A 14,362-nucleotide genomic window follows, 5' to 3' on the forward strand; every position below is an offset into this window, starting at 1 on the left:
TTTATATCTAACTAATGATTGTTTTTGTAAGAGTGTAACGTCGAGCCTCAGCAGCTTTCTCACTCCTTATGTGCTACTGTATAAAACCTGGTTTTGCGCCTGCACTAATTGCTTACGGCCATACCACCCTGAACACGCCCGATCTCGTCTGAGCTCGGAAGCTAAGCAGGGTCGGGCCTGGTTAGTACTTGGATGGGAGACCGTCTGGGAATACCAGGTGCTGCAAGCATTTTCTTTTTCAACTCGAGCTCATTGACTCCGTGGCGTACCGTGACCTGATGTTTACTGCCAACCGCTTTGGAGGATTTAAGCAACATACAAAAACTGACAACGTCTCTCAAAACTATTTTTGTGAAACATGAGGACAGTATAGTGATACTGCCAGCAGGGAGCACCAGAGAGCTGAACCGACAGTTGTACATTTCTTAAACTTTCACCAACACAAACACGCACGCTCACTTCAGATCATGGGAGGACGTCAAAAAATCACCACCCATTCTCTGACATTTTCACCGTTAACCTTGGTTCAAACATTTAACGTCACACGCACACGCAGTGTATTTCAGATAATTAATGAATTCAGATGTCACAATGATCGTTTACATGGATAAGGAGTCCTACTGAATCAATTACTGCCGTTTATATCTAACTAATGATTGTTTTTGTAAAAGTGTAACGTCAAGCCTCAGCAGCTTTCTCACTCCTTATGTGCTACTGTATAAAACCTGGTTTTGCGCCTGCACTAATTGCTTACGGCCATACCACCCTGAACACGCCAGATCTCGTCTGATCTCGGAAGCTAAGCAGGGTCGGGCCTGGTTAGTACTTGGAAGGGAGACCGCCTGGGAATACCAGGTGCTGTAAGCTTATTCTTTTTCAACTCGAGCTCATTGCCTCCGTAGCCTACCGTGGCGTACCGTGACCTGATGTTTACTGCCAACCGCTTTGGAGGATTTAAGCAACATACAAAAACTGACAACGTCTCTCAAAACTATTTTTGTGAAACATGAGGACAGTATAGTGATACTGCCAGCAGGGAGCACCAGAGAGCTGAACCGACAGTTGTACATTTCTTAAACTTTCACCAACACAAACACGCACGCTCACTTCAGATCATGGGAGGACGTCAAAAAATCACCACCCATTCTCTGACACTTTAACCGTTAACCTTGGTTCAAACATTTAACATCACACGCACACGCAGTGTATTTCAGATAATTAATGAATTCAGATGTCACAATGATCGTTTACATGGATAAGGAGTCCTACTGAATCAATTACTGCCGTTTATATCTAACTAATGATTGTTTTTGTAAAAGTGTAACGTCAAGCCTCAGCAGCTTTCTCACTCCTTATGTGCTACTGTATAAAACCTGGTTTTGCGCCTGCACTAATTGCTTATGGCCATACCACCCTGAACACGCCCGATCTCGTCTGATCTCGGAAGCTAAGCAGGGTCGGGCCTGGTTAGTACTTCGATGGGAGACCGCCTGGGAATACCAGGTGCTGTAAGCTTTTTCTTTTTCAACTCGAGCTCATTGACTCCGTGGCCTACCGTGGCGTACCGTGACCTGATGTTTACTGCCAACCGCTTTGGAGGATTTAAGCAACATACAAAAACTGACAACGTCTCTCAAAACTATTTTTGTGAAACATGAGGACAGTATAGTGATACTGCCAGCAGGGAGCACCAGAGAGCTGAACCGACAGTTGTACATTTCTTAAACTTTCACCAACACAAACACGCACGCTCACTTCAGATCATGGGAGGACGTCAAAAAATCACCACCCATTCTCTGACACTTTAACCGTTAACCTTGGTTCAAACATTTAACATCACACGCACACGCAGTGTATTTCAGATAATTAATGAATTCAGATGTCACAATGATCGTTTACATGGATAAGGAGTCCTACTGAATCAATTACTGCCGTTTATATCTAACTAATGATTGTTTTTGTAAGAGTGTAACGTCGAGCCTCAGCAGCTTTCTCACTCCTTATGTGCTACTGTATAAAACCTGGTTTTGCGCCTGCACTAATTGCTTACGGCCATACCACCCTGAACACGCCCGATCTCGTCTGATCTCGGAAGCTAAGCAGGGTCGGGCCTGGTTAGTACTTGGATGGGAGACCGCCTGGGAATACCAGGTGCTGTAAGCTTTTCTTTTTCAACTCGAGCTCATTGACTCCGTGGCGTACCGTGACCTGATGTTTACTGCCAACCGCTTTGGAGGATTTAAGCAACATACAAAAACTGACAACGTCTCTCAAAACTATTTTTGTGAAACATGAGGACAGTATAGTGATACTGCCAGCAGGGAGCACCAGAGAGCTGAACCGACAGTTGTACATTTCTTAAACTTTCACCAACACAAACACGCACGCTCACTTCAGATCATGGGAGGACGTCAAAAAATCACCACCCATTCTCTGACACTTTAACCGTTAACCTTGGTTCAAACATTTAACATCACACGCACACGCAGTGTATTTCAGATAATTAATGAATTCAGATGTCACAATGATCGTTTACATGGATAAGGAGTCCTACTGAATCAATTACTGCCGTTTATATCTAACTAATGATTGTTTTTGTAAAAGTGTAACGTCGAAGCCTCAGCAGCTTTCTCACTCCTTATGTGCTACTGTATAAAACCTGGTTTTGCGCCTGCACTAATTGCTTACGGCCATACCACCCTGAACACGCCCGATCTCGTCTGATCTCGGAAGCTAAGCAGGGTCGGGCCTGGTTAGTACTTGGATGGGAGACCGCCTGGGAATACCAGGTGCTGTAAGCTTTTCTTTTTCAACTCGAGCTCATTGACTCCGTGGCCTACCGTGGCGTACCGTGACCTGATGTTTACTGCCAACCGCTTTGGAGGATTTAAGCAACATACAAAAACTGACAACGTCTCTCAAAACTATTTTTGTGAAACATGAGGACAGTATAGTGATACTGCCAGCAGGGAGCACCAGAGAGCTGAACCGACAGTTGTACATTTCTTAAACTTTCACCAACACAAACACGCACGCTCACTTCAGATCATGGGAGGACGTCAAAAAATCACCACCCATTCTCTGACACTTTAACCGTTAACCTTGGTTCAAACATTTAACATCACACGCACACGCAGTGTATTTCAGATAATTAATGAATTCAGATGTCACAATGATCGTTTACATGGATAAGGAGTCCTACTGAATCAATTACTGCCGTTTATATCTAACTAATGATTGTTTTTGTAAGAGTGTAACGTCGAGCCTCAGCAGCTTTCTCACTCCTTATGTGCTACTGTATAAAACCTGGTTTTGCGCCTGCACTAATTGCTTACGGCCATACCACCCTGAACACGCCCGATCTCGTCTGATCTCGGAAGCTAAGCAGGGTCGGGCCTGGTTAGTACTTGGATGGGAGACCGCCTGGGAATACCAGGTGCTGTAAGCTTTTTCTTTTTCAACTCGAGCTCATTGCCTCCGTGGCCTACCGTGGCGTACCGTGACCTGATGTTTACTGCCAACCGCTTTGGAGGATTTAAGCAACATACAAAAACTGACAACGTCTCTCAAAACTATTTTTGTGAAACATGAGGACAGTATAGTGATACTGCCAGCAGGGAGCACCAGAGAGCTGAACCGACAGTTGTACATTTCTTAAACTTTCACCAACACAAACACGCACGCTCACTTCAGATCATGGGAGGACGTCAAAAAATCACCACCCATTCTCTGACACTTTAACCGTTAACCTTGGTTCAAACATTTAACATCACACGCACACGCAGTGTATTTCAGATAATTAATGAATTCAGATGTCACAATGATCGTTTACATGGATAAGGAGTCCTACTGAATCAATTACTGCCGTTTATATCTAACTAATGATTGTTTTTGTAAGAGTGTAACGTCGAGCCTCAGCAGCTTTCTCACTCCTTATGTGCTACTGTATAAAACCTGGTTTTGCGCCTGCACTAATTGCTTACGGCCATACCACCCTGAACACGCCCGATCTCGTCTGATCTCGGAAGCTAAGCAGGGTCGGGCCTGGTTAGTACTTGGATGGGAGACCGCCTGGGAATACCAGGTGCTGTAAGCTTTTTCTTTTTCAACTCGAGCTCATTGACTCCGTGGCCTACCGTGGCGTACCGTGACCTGATGTTTACTGCCAACCGCTTTGGAGGATTTAAGCAACATACAAAAACTGACAACGTCTCTCAAAACTATTTTTGTGAAACATGAGGACAGTATAGTGATACTGCCAGCAGGGAGCACCAGAGAGCTGAACCGACAGTTGTACATTTCTTAAACTTTCACCAACACAAACACGCACGCTCACTTCAGATCATGGGAGGACGTCAAAAAATCACCACCCATTCTCTGACACTTTAACCGTTAACCTTGGTTCAAACATTTAACATCACACGCACACGCAGTGTATTTCAGATAATTAATGAATTCAGATGTCACAATGATCGTTTACATGGATAAGGAGTCCTACTGAATCAATTACTGCCGTTTATATCTAACTAATGATTGTTTTTGTAAAAGTGTAACGTCGAGCCTCAGCAGCTTTCTCACTCCTTATGTGCTACTGTATAAAACCTGGTTTTGCGCCTGCACTAATTGCTTACGGCCATACCACCCTGAACACGCCCGATCTCGTCTGATCTCGGAAGCTAAGCAGGGTCGGGCCTGGTTAGTACTTGGATGGGAGACCGCCTGGGAATACCAGGTGCTGTAAGCTTTTTCTTTTTCAACTCGAGCTCATTGACTCCGTGGCCTACCGTGGCGTACCGTGACCTGATGTTTACTGCCAACCGCTTTGGAGGATTTAAGCAACATACAAAAACTGACAACGTCTCTCAAAACTATTTTTGTGAAACATGAGGACAGTATAGTGATACTGCCAGCAGGGAGCACCAGAGAGCTGAACCGACAGTTGTACATTTCTTAAACTTTCACCAACACAAACACGCACGCTCACTTCAGATCATGGGAGGACGTCAAAAAATCACCACCCATTCTCTGACACTTTAACCGTTAACCTTGGTTCAAACATTTAACATCACACGCACACGCAGTGTATTTCAGATAATTAATGAATTCAGATGTCACAATGATCGTTTACATGGATAAGGAGTCCTACTGAATCAATTACTGCCGTTTATATCTAACTAATGATTGTTTTTGTAAAAGTGTAACGTCGAGCCTCAGCAGCTTTCTCACTCCTTATGTGCTACTGTATAAAACCTGGTTTTGCGCCTGCACTAATTGCTTACGGCCATACCACCCTGAACACGCCCGATCTCGTCTGATCTCGGAAGCTAAGCAGGGTCGGGCCTGGTTAGTACTTGGATGGGAGACCGCCTGGGAATACCAGGTGCTGTAAGCTTTTTCTTTTTCAACTCGAGCTCATTGACTCCGTGGCCTACCGTGGCGTACCGTGACCTGATGTTTACTGCCAACCGCTTTGGAGGATTTAAGCAACATACAAAAACTGACAACGTCTCTCAAAACTATTTTTGTGAAACATGAGGACAGTATAGTGATACTGCCAGCAGGGAGCACCAGAGAGCTGAACCGACAGTTGTACATTTCTTAAACTTTCACCAACACAAACACGCACGCTCACTTCAGATCATGGGAGGACGTCAAAAAATCACCACCCATTCTCTGACACTTTAACCGTTAACCTTGGTTCAAACATTTAACATCACACGCACACGCAGTGTATTTCAGATAATTAATGAATTCAGATGTCACAATGATCGTTTACATGGATAAGGAGTCCTACTGAATCAATTACTGCCGTTTATATCTAACTAATGATTGTTTTTGTAAAAGTGTAACGTCGAGCCTCAGCAGCTTTCTCACTCCTTATGTGCTACTGTATAAAACCTGGTTTTGCGCCTGCACTAATTGCTTACGGCCATACCACCCTGAACACGCCCGATCTCGTCTGATCTCGGAAGCTAAGCAGGGTCGGGCCTGGTTAGTACTTGGATGGGAGACCGCCTGGGAATACCAGGTGCTGTAAGCTTTTTCTTTTTCAACTCGAGCTCATTGACTCCGTGGCCTACCGTGGCGTACCGTGACCTGATGTTTACTGCCAACCGCTTTGGAGGATTTAAGCAACATACAAAAACTGACAACGTCTCTCAAAACTATTTTTGTGAAACATGAGGACAGTATAGTGATACTGCCAGCAGGGAGCACCAGAGAGCTGAACCGACAGTTGTACATTTCTTAAACTTTCACCAACACAAACACGCACGCTCACTTCAGATCATGGGAGGACGTCAAAAAATCACCACCCATTCTCTGACACTTTAACCGTTAACCTTGGTTCAAACATTTAACATCACACGCACACGCAGTGTATTTCAGATAATTAATGAATTCAGATGTCACAATGATCGTTTACATGGATAAGGAGTCCTACTGAATCAATTACTGCCGTTTATATCTAACTAATGATTGTTTTTGTAAAGTGTAACGTCGAGCCTCAGCAGCTTTCTCACTCCTTATGTGCTACTGTATAAAACCTGGTTTTGCGCCTGCACTAATTGCTTACGGCCATACCACCCTGAACACGCCCGATCTCGTCTGATCTCGGAAGCTAAGCAGGGTCGGGCCTGGTTAGTACTTGGATGGGAGACCGCCTGGGAATACCAGGTGCTGTAAGCTTTTTCTTTTTCAACTCGAGCTCATTGACTCCGTGGCCTACCGTGGCGTACCGTGACCTGATGTTTACTGCCAACCGCTTTGGAGGATTTAAGCAACATACAAAAACTGACAACGTCTCTCAAAACTATTTTTGTGAAACATGAGGACAGTATAGTGATACTGCCAGCAGGGAGCACCAGAGAGCTGAACCGACAGTTGTACATTTCTTAAACTTTCACCAACACAAACACGCACGCTCACTTCAGATCATGGGAGGACGTCAAAAAATCACCACCCATTCTCTGACACTTTAACCGTTAACCTTGGTTCAAACATTTAACATCACACGCACACGCAGTGTATTTCAGATAATTAATGAATTCAGATGTCACAATGATCGTTTACATGGATAAGGAGTCCTACTGAATCAATTACTGCCGTTTATATCTAACTAATGATTGTTTTTGTAAGAGTGTAACGTCGAGCCTCAGCAGCTTTCTCACTCCTTATGTGCTACTGTATAAAACCTGGTTTTGCGCCTGCACTAATTGCTTACGGCCATACCACCCTGAACACGCCCGATCTCGTCTGATCTCGGAAGCTAAGCAGGGTCGGGCCTGGTTAGTACTTGGATGGGAGACCGCCTGGGAATACCAGGTGCTGTAAGCTTTTTCTTTTTCAACTCGAGCTCATTGACTCCGTGGCCTACCGTGGCGTACCGTGACCTGATGTTTACTGCCAACCGCTTTGGAGGATTTAAGCAACATACAAAAACTGACAACGTCTCTCAAAACTATTTTTGTGAAACATGAGGACAGTATAGTGATACTGCCAGCAGGGAGCACCAGAGAGCTGAACCGACAGTTGTACATTTCTTAAACTTTCACCAACACAAACACGCACGCTCACTTCAGATCATGGGAGGACGTCAAAAAATCACCACCCATTCTCTGACACTTTAACCGTTAACCTTGGTTCAAACATTTAACATCACACGCACACGCAGTGTATTTCAGATAATTAATGAATTCAGATGTCACAATGATCGTTTACATGGATAAGGAGTCCTACTGAATCAATTACTGCCGTTTATATCTAACTAATGATTGTTTTTGTAAAAGTGTAACGTCGAGCCTCAGCAGCTTTCTCACTCCTTATGTGCTACTGTATAAAACCTGGTTTTGCGCCTGCACTAATTGCTTACGGCCATACCACCCTGAACACGCCCGATCTCGTCTGATCTCGGAAGCTAAGCAGGGTCGGGCCTGGTTAGTACTTGGATGGGAGACCGCCTGGGAATACCAGGTGCTGTAAGCTTTTTCTTTTTCAACTCGAGCTCATTGACTCCGTGGCCTACCGTGGCGTACCGTGACCTGATGTTTACTGCCAACCGCTTTGGAGGATTTAAGCAACATACAAAAACTGACAACGTCTCTCAAAACTATTTTTGTGAAACATGAGGACAGTATAGTGATACTGCCAGCAGGGAGCACCAGAGAGCTGAACCGACAGTTGTACATTTCTTAAACTTTCACCAACACAAACACGCACGCTCACTTCAGATCATGGGAGGACGTCAAAAAATCACCACCCATTCTCTGACACTTTAACCGTTAACCTTGGTTCAAACATTTAACATCACACGCACACGCAGTGTATTTCAGATAATTAATGAATTCAGATGTCACAATGATCGTTTACATGGATAAGGAGTCCTACTGAATCAATTACTGCCGTTTATATCTAACTAATGATTGTTTTTGTAAAAGTGTAACGTCGAGCCTCAGCAGCTTTCTCACTCCTTATGTGCTACTGTATAAAACCTGGTTTTGCGCCTGCACTAATTGCTTACGGCCATACCACCCTGAACACGCCCGATCTCGTCTGATCTCGGAAGCTAAGCAGGGTCGGGCCTGGTTAGTACTTGGATGGGAGACCGCCTGGGAATACCAGGTGCTGTAAGCTTTTTCTTTTTCAACTCGAGCTCATTGACTCCGTGGCCTACCGTGGCGTACCGTGACCTGATGTTTACTGCCAACCGCTTTGGAGGATTTAAGCAACATACAAAAACTGACAACGTCTCTCAAAACTATTTTTGTGAAACATGAGGACAGTATAGTGATACTGCCAGCAGGGAGCACCAGAGAGCTGAACCGACAGTTGTACATTTCTTAAACTTTCACCAACACAAACACGCACGCTCACTTCAGATCATGGGAGGACGTCAAAAAATCACCACCCATTCTCTGACACTTTAACCGTTAACCTTGGTTCAAACATTTAACATCACACGCACACGCAGTGTATTTCAGATAATTAATGAATTCAGATGTCACAATGATCGTTTACATGGATAAGGAGTCCTACTGAATCAATTACTGCCGTTTATATCTAACTAATGATTGTTTTTGTAAAAGTGTAACGTCGAGCCTCAGCAGCTTTCTCACTCCTTATGTGCTACTGTATAAAACCTGGTTTTGCGCCTGCACTAATTGCTTACGGCCATACCACCCTGAACACGCCCGATCTCGTCTGATCTCGGAAGCTAAGCAGGGTCGGGCCTGGTTAGTACTTGGATGGGAGACCGCCTGGGAATACCAGGTGCTGTAAGCTTTTTCTTTTTCAACTCGAGCTCATTGACTCCGTGGCCTACCGTGGCGTACCGTGACCTGATGTTTACTGCCAACCGCTTTGGAGGATTTAAGCAACATACAAAAACTGACAACGTCTCTCAAAACTATTTTTGTGAAACATGAGGACAGTATAGTGATACTGCCAGCAGGGAGCACCAGAGAGCTGAACCGACAGTTGTACATTTCTTAAACTTTCACCAACACAAACACGCACGCTCACTTCAGATCATGGGAGGACGTCAAAAAATCACCACCCATTCTCTGACACTTTAACCGTTAACCTTGGTTCAAACATTTAACATCACACGCACACGCAGTGTATTTCAGATAATTAATGAATTCAGATGTCACAATGATCGTTTACATGGATAAGGAGTCCTACTGAATCAATTACTGCCGTTTATATCTAACTAATGATTGTTTTTGTAAAAGTGTAACGTCGAGCCTCAGCAGCTTTCTCACTCCTTATGTGCTACTGTATAAAACCTGGTTTTGCGCCTGCACTAATTGCTTACGGCCATACCACCCTGAACACGCCCGATCTCGTCTGATCTCGGAAGCTAAGCAGGGTCGGGCCTGGTTAGTACTTGGATGGGAGACCGCCTGGGAATACCAGGTGCTGTAAGCTTTTTCTTTTTCAACTCGAGCTCATTGACTCCGTGGCCTACCGTGGCGTACCGTGACCTGATGTTTACTGCCAACCGCTTTGGAGGATTTAAGCAACATACAAAAACTGACAACGTCTCTCAAAACTATTTTTGTGAAACATGAGGACAGTATAGTGATACTGCCAGCAGGGAGCACCAGAGAGCTGAACCGACAGTTGTACATTTCTTAAACTTTCACCAACACAAACACGCACGCTCACTTCAGATCATGGGAGGACGTCAAAAAATCACCACCCATTCTCTGACACTTTAACCGTTAACCTTGGTTCAAACATTTAACATCACACGCACACGCAGTGTATTTCAGATAATTAATGAATTCAGATGTCACAATGATCGTTTACATGGATAAGGAGTCCTACTGAATCAATTACTGCCGTTTATATCTAACTAATGATTGTTTTTGTAAAAGTGTAACGTCGAGCCTCAGCAGCTTTCTCACTCCTTATGTGCTACTGTATAAAACCTGGTTTTGCGCCTGCACTAATTGCTTACGGCCATACCACCCTGAACACGCCCGATCTCGTCTGATCTCGGAAGCTAAGCAGGGTCGGGCCTGGTTAGTACTTGGATGGGAGACCGCCTGGGAATACCAGGTGCTGTAAGCTTTTTCTTTTTCAACTCGAGCTCATTGACTCCGTGGCCTACCGTGGCGTACCGTGACCTGATGTTTACTGCCAACCGCTTTGGAGGATTTAAGCAACATACAAAAACTGACAACGTCTCTCAAAACTATTTTTGTGAAACATGAGGACAGTATAGTGATACTGCCAGCAGGGAGCACCAGAGAGCTGAACCGACAGTTGTACATTTCTTAAACTTTCACCAACACAAACACGCACGCTCACTTCAGATCATGGGAGGACGTCAAAAAATCACCACCCATTCTCTGACACTTTAACCGTTAACCTTGGTTCAAACATTTAACATCACACGCACACGCAGTGTATTTCAGATAATTAATGAATTCAGATGTCACAATGATCGTTTACATGGATAAGGAGTCCTACTGAATCAATTACTGCCGTTTATATCTAACTAATGATTGTTTTTGTAAAAGTGTAACGTCGAGCCTCAGCAGCTTTCTCACTCCTTATGTGCTACTGTATAAAACCTGGTTTTGCGCCTGCACTAATTGCTTACGGCCATACCACCCTGAACACGCCCGATCTCGTCTGATCTCGGAAGCTAAGCAGGGTCGGGCCTGGTTAGTACTTGGATGGGAGACCGCCTGGGAATACCAGGTGCTGTAAGCTTTTTCTTTTTCAACTCGAGCTCATTGACTCCGTGGCCTACCGTGGCGTACCGTGACCTGATGTTTACTGCCAACCGCTTTGGAGGATTTAAGCAACATACAAAAACTGACAACGTCTCTCAAAACTATTTTTGTGAAACATGAGGACAGTATAGTGATACTGCCAGCAGGGAGCACCAGAGAGCTGAACCGACAGTTGTACATTTCTTAAACTTTCACCAACACAAACACGCACGCTCACTTCAGATCATGGGAGGACGTCAAAAAATCACCACCCATTCTCTGACACTTTAACCGTTAACCTTGGTTCAAACATTTAACATCACACGCACACGCAGTGTATTTCAGATAATTAATGAATTCAGATGTCACAATGATCGTTTACATGGATAAGGAGTCCTACTGAATCAATTACTGCCGTTTATATCTAACTAATGATTGTTTTTGTAAAAGTGTAACGTCGAGCCTCAGCAGCTTTCTCACTCCTTATGTGCTACTGTATAAAACCTGGTTTTGCGCCTGCACTAATTGCTTACGGCCATACCACCCTGAACACGCCCGATCTCGTCTGATCTCGGAAGCTAAGCAGGGTCGGGCCTGGTTAGTACTTGGATGGGAGACCGCCTGGGAATACCAGGTGCTGTAAGCTTTTTCTTTTTCAACTCGAGCTCATTGACTCCGTGGCCTACCGTGGCGTACCGTGACCTGATGTTTACTGCCAACCGCTTTGGAGGATTTAAGCAACATACAAAAACTGACAACGTCTCTCAAAACTATTTTTGTGAAACATGAGGACAGTATAGTGATACTGCCAGCAGGGAGCACCAGAGAGCTGAACCGACAGTTGTACATTTCTTAAACTTTCACCAACACAAACACGCACGCTCACTTCAGATCATGGGAGGACGTCAAAAAATCACCACCCATTCTCTGACACTTTAACCGTTAACCTTGGTTCAAACATTTAACATCACACGCACACGCAGTGTATTTCAGATAATTAATGAATTCAGATGTCACAATGATCGTTTACATGGATAAGGAGTCCTACTGAATCAATTACTGCCGTTTATATCTAACTAATGATTGTTTTTGTAAAAGTGTAACGTCGAGCCTCAGCAGCTTTCTCACTCCTTATGTGCTACTGTATAAAACCTGGTTTTGCGCCTGCACTAATTGCTTACGGCCATACCACCCTGAACACGCCCGATCTCGTCTGATCTCGGAAGCTAAGCAGGGTCGGGCCTGGTTAGTACTTGGATGGGAGACCGCCTGGGAATACCAGGTGCTGTAAGCTTTTTCTTTTTCAACTCGAGCTCATTGACTCCGTGGCCTACCGTGGCGTACCGTGACCTGATGTTTACTGCCAACCGCTTTGGAGGATTTAAGCAACATACAAAAACTGACAACGTCTCTCAAAACTATTTTTGTGAAACATGAGGACAGTATAGTGATACTGCCAGCAGGGAGCACCAGAGAGCTGAACCGACAGTTGTACATTTCTTAAACTTTCACCAACACAAACACGCACGCTCACTTCAGATCATGGGAGGACGTCAAAAAATCACCACCCATTCTCTGACACTTTAACCGTTAACCTTGGTTCAAACATTTAACATCACACGCACACGCAGTGTATTTCAGATAATTAATGAATTCAGATGTCACAATGATCGTTTACATGGATAAGGAGTCCTACTGAATCAATTACTGCCGTTTATATCTAACTAATGATTGTTTTTGTAAAAGTGTAACGTCGAGCCTCAGCAGCTTTCTCACTCCTTATGTGCTACTGTATAAAACCTGGTTTTGCGCCTGCACTAATTGCTTACGGCCATACCACCCTGAACACGCCCGATCTCGTCTGATCTCGGAAGCTAAGCAGGGTCGGGCCTGGTTAGTACTTGGATGGGAGACCGCCTGGGAATACCAGGTGCTGTAAGCTTTTTCTTTTTCAACTCGAGCTCATTGACTCCGTGGCCTACCGTGGCGTACCGTGACCTGATGTTTACTGCCAACCGCTTTGGAGGATTTAAGCAACATACAAAAACTGACAACGTCTCTCAAAACTATTTTTGTGAAACATGAGGACAGTATAGTGATACTGCCAGCAGGGAGCACCAGAGAGCTGAACCGACAGTTGTACATTTCTTAAACTTTCACCAACACAAACACGCACGCTCACTTCAGATCATGGGAGGACGTCAAAAAATCACCACCCATTCTCTGACACTTTAACCGTTAACCTTGGTTCAAACATTTAACATCACACGCACACGCAGTGTATTTCAGATAATTAATGAATTCAGATGTCACAATGATCGTTTACATGGATAAGGAGTCCTACTGAATCAATTACTGCCGTTTATATCTAACTAATGATTGTTTTTGTAAAAGTGTAACGTCGAGCCTCAGCAGCTTTCTCACTCCTTATGTGCTACTGTATAAAACCTGGTTTTGCGCCTGCACTAATTGCTTACGGCCATACCACCCTGAACACGCCCGATCTCGTCTGATCTCGGAAGCTAAGCAGGGTCGGGCCTGGTTAGTACTTGGATGGGAGACCGCCTGGGAATACCAGGTGCTGTAAGCTTTTTCTTTTTCAACTCGAGCTCATTGACTCCGTGGCCTACCGTGGCGTACCGTGACCTGATGTTTACTGCCAACCGCTTTGGAGGATTTAAGCAACATACAAAAACTGACAACGTCTCTCAAAACTATTTTTGTGAAACATGAGGACAGTATAGTGATACTGCCAGCAGGGAGCACCAGAGAGCTGAAACGACAGTTGTACATTTCTTAAACTTTCACCAACACAAACACGCACGCTCACTTCAGATCATGGGAGGACGTCAAAAAATCACCACCCATTCTCTGACACTTTAACCGTTAACCTTGGTTCAAACATTTAACATCACACGCACACGCAGTGTATTTCAGATAATTAATGAATTCAGATGTCACAATGATCGTTTACATGGATAAGGAGTCCTACTGAATCAATTACTGCCGTTTATATCTAACTAATGATTGTTTTTGTAAAAGTGTAACGTCGAGCCTCAGCAGCTTTCTCACTCCTTATGTGCTACTGTATAAAACCTGGTTTTGCGCCTGCACTAATTGCTTACGGCCATACCACC

General features: G+C 44.4%; 22 non-coding genes across 22 annotated transcripts; all 22 read left to right on the forward strand.

Annotated features, from left to right (window-relative positions):
• Positions 1-110: 110 nt before the first annotated feature.
• On the forward strand, positions 111-229 carry LOC130394077 (5S ribosomal RNA). The gene has a single exon (XR_008897271.1). It is a non-coding gene; the product is annotated as a 5S ribosomal RNA (ribosomal RNA).
• Positions 230-748: 519 nt separating this feature from the next.
• LOC130394044 (5S ribosomal RNA) lies at positions 749-867 on the forward strand. Its single transcript, XR_008897241.1, has one exon. It is a non-coding gene; the product is annotated as a 5S ribosomal RNA (ribosomal RNA).
• Positions 868-1,396: 529 nt separating this feature from the next.
• On the forward strand, positions 1,397-1,515 carry LOC130400016 (5S ribosomal RNA). The gene has a single exon (XR_008902503.1). It is a non-coding gene; the product is annotated as a 5S ribosomal RNA (ribosomal RNA).
• A 529-nt stretch (positions 1,516-2,044) lies between these two features.
• Positions 2,045-2,163, forward strand: LOC130397303 (5S ribosomal RNA). Its single transcript, XR_008899898.1, has one exon. It is a non-coding gene; the product is annotated as a 5S ribosomal RNA (ribosomal RNA).
• A 519-nt stretch (positions 2,164-2,682) lies between these two features.
• LOC130397304 (5S ribosomal RNA) lies at positions 2,683-2,801 on the forward strand. Its single transcript, XR_008899899.1, has one exon. It is a non-coding gene; the product is annotated as a 5S ribosomal RNA (ribosomal RNA).
• Positions 2,802-3,329: 528 nt separating this feature from the next.
• LOC130397305 (5S ribosomal RNA) lies at positions 3,330-3,448 on the forward strand. Its single transcript, XR_008899900.1, has one exon. It is a non-coding gene; the product is annotated as a 5S ribosomal RNA (ribosomal RNA).
• Positions 3,449-3,977: 529 nt separating this feature from the next.
• LOC130397306 (5S ribosomal RNA) lies at positions 3,978-4,096 on the forward strand. The gene has a single exon (XR_008899901.1). It is a non-coding gene; the product is annotated as a 5S ribosomal RNA (ribosomal RNA).
• Positions 4,097-4,625: 529 nt separating this feature from the next.
• LOC130397307 (5S ribosomal RNA) lies at positions 4,626-4,744 on the forward strand. Its single transcript, XR_008899902.1, has one exon. It is a non-coding gene; the product is annotated as a 5S ribosomal RNA (ribosomal RNA).
• A 529-nt stretch (positions 4,745-5,273) lies between these two features.
• On the forward strand, positions 5,274-5,392 carry LOC130397308 (5S ribosomal RNA). The gene has a single exon (XR_008899903.1). It is a non-coding gene; the product is annotated as a 5S ribosomal RNA (ribosomal RNA).
• A 529-nt stretch (positions 5,393-5,921) lies between these two features.
• On the forward strand, positions 5,922-6,040 carry LOC130397309 (5S ribosomal RNA). The gene has a single exon (XR_008899904.1). It is a non-coding gene; the product is annotated as a 5S ribosomal RNA (ribosomal RNA).
• Positions 6,041-6,568: 528 nt separating this feature from the next.
• Positions 6,569-6,687, forward strand: LOC130397310 (5S ribosomal RNA). The gene has a single exon (XR_008899905.1). It is a non-coding gene; the product is annotated as a 5S ribosomal RNA (ribosomal RNA).
• A 529-nt stretch (positions 6,688-7,216) lies between these two features.
• On the forward strand, positions 7,217-7,335 carry LOC130397312 (5S ribosomal RNA). The gene has a single exon (XR_008899907.1). It is a non-coding gene; the product is annotated as a 5S ribosomal RNA (ribosomal RNA).
• Positions 7,336-7,864: 529 nt separating this feature from the next.
• LOC130397313 (5S ribosomal RNA) lies at positions 7,865-7,983 on the forward strand. The gene has a single exon (XR_008899908.1). It is a non-coding gene; the product is annotated as a 5S ribosomal RNA (ribosomal RNA).
• Positions 7,984-8,512: 529 nt separating this feature from the next.
• Positions 8,513-8,631, forward strand: LOC130397315 (5S ribosomal RNA). Its single transcript, XR_008899909.1, has one exon. It is a non-coding gene; the product is annotated as a 5S ribosomal RNA (ribosomal RNA).
• Positions 8,632-9,160: 529 nt separating this feature from the next.
• On the forward strand, positions 9,161-9,279 carry LOC130397316 (5S ribosomal RNA). Its single transcript, XR_008899910.1, has one exon. It is a non-coding gene; the product is annotated as a 5S ribosomal RNA (ribosomal RNA).
• Positions 9,280-9,808: 529 nt separating this feature from the next.
• On the forward strand, positions 9,809-9,927 carry LOC130397317 (5S ribosomal RNA). The gene has a single exon (XR_008899911.1). It is a non-coding gene; the product is annotated as a 5S ribosomal RNA (ribosomal RNA).
• A 529-nt stretch (positions 9,928-10,456) lies between these two features.
• Positions 10,457-10,575, forward strand: LOC130397318 (5S ribosomal RNA). Its single transcript, XR_008899912.1, has one exon. It is a non-coding gene; the product is annotated as a 5S ribosomal RNA (ribosomal RNA).
• Positions 10,576-11,104: 529 nt separating this feature from the next.
• On the forward strand, positions 11,105-11,223 carry LOC130397319 (5S ribosomal RNA). The gene has a single exon (XR_008899913.1). It is a non-coding gene; the product is annotated as a 5S ribosomal RNA (ribosomal RNA).
• Positions 11,224-11,752: 529 nt separating this feature from the next.
• LOC130397320 (5S ribosomal RNA) lies at positions 11,753-11,871 on the forward strand. Its single transcript, XR_008899914.1, has one exon. It is a non-coding gene; the product is annotated as a 5S ribosomal RNA (ribosomal RNA).
• Positions 11,872-12,400: 529 nt separating this feature from the next.
• Positions 12,401-12,519, forward strand: LOC130397321 (5S ribosomal RNA). Its single transcript, XR_008899915.1, has one exon. It is a non-coding gene; the product is annotated as a 5S ribosomal RNA (ribosomal RNA).
• A 529-nt stretch (positions 12,520-13,048) lies between these two features.
• LOC130397322 (5S ribosomal RNA) lies at positions 13,049-13,167 on the forward strand. The gene has a single exon (XR_008899916.1). It is a non-coding gene; the product is annotated as a 5S ribosomal RNA (ribosomal RNA).
• A 529-nt stretch (positions 13,168-13,696) lies between these two features.
• Positions 13,697-13,815, forward strand: LOC130397324 (5S ribosomal RNA). The gene has a single exon (XR_008899918.1). It is a non-coding gene; the product is annotated as a 5S ribosomal RNA (ribosomal RNA).
• Positions 13,816-14,362: the final 547 nt, after the last annotated feature.

This window comes from Gadus chalcogrammus, chromosome 12 (assembly GCF_026213295.1).
Source record: "Gadus chalcogrammus isolate NIFS_2021 chromosome 12, NIFS_Gcha_1.0, whole genome shotgun sequence".
NCBI classification, from domain to species: domain Eukaryota; kingdom Metazoa; phylum Chordata; class Actinopteri; order Gadiformes; family Gadidae; genus Gadus; species Gadus chalcogrammus.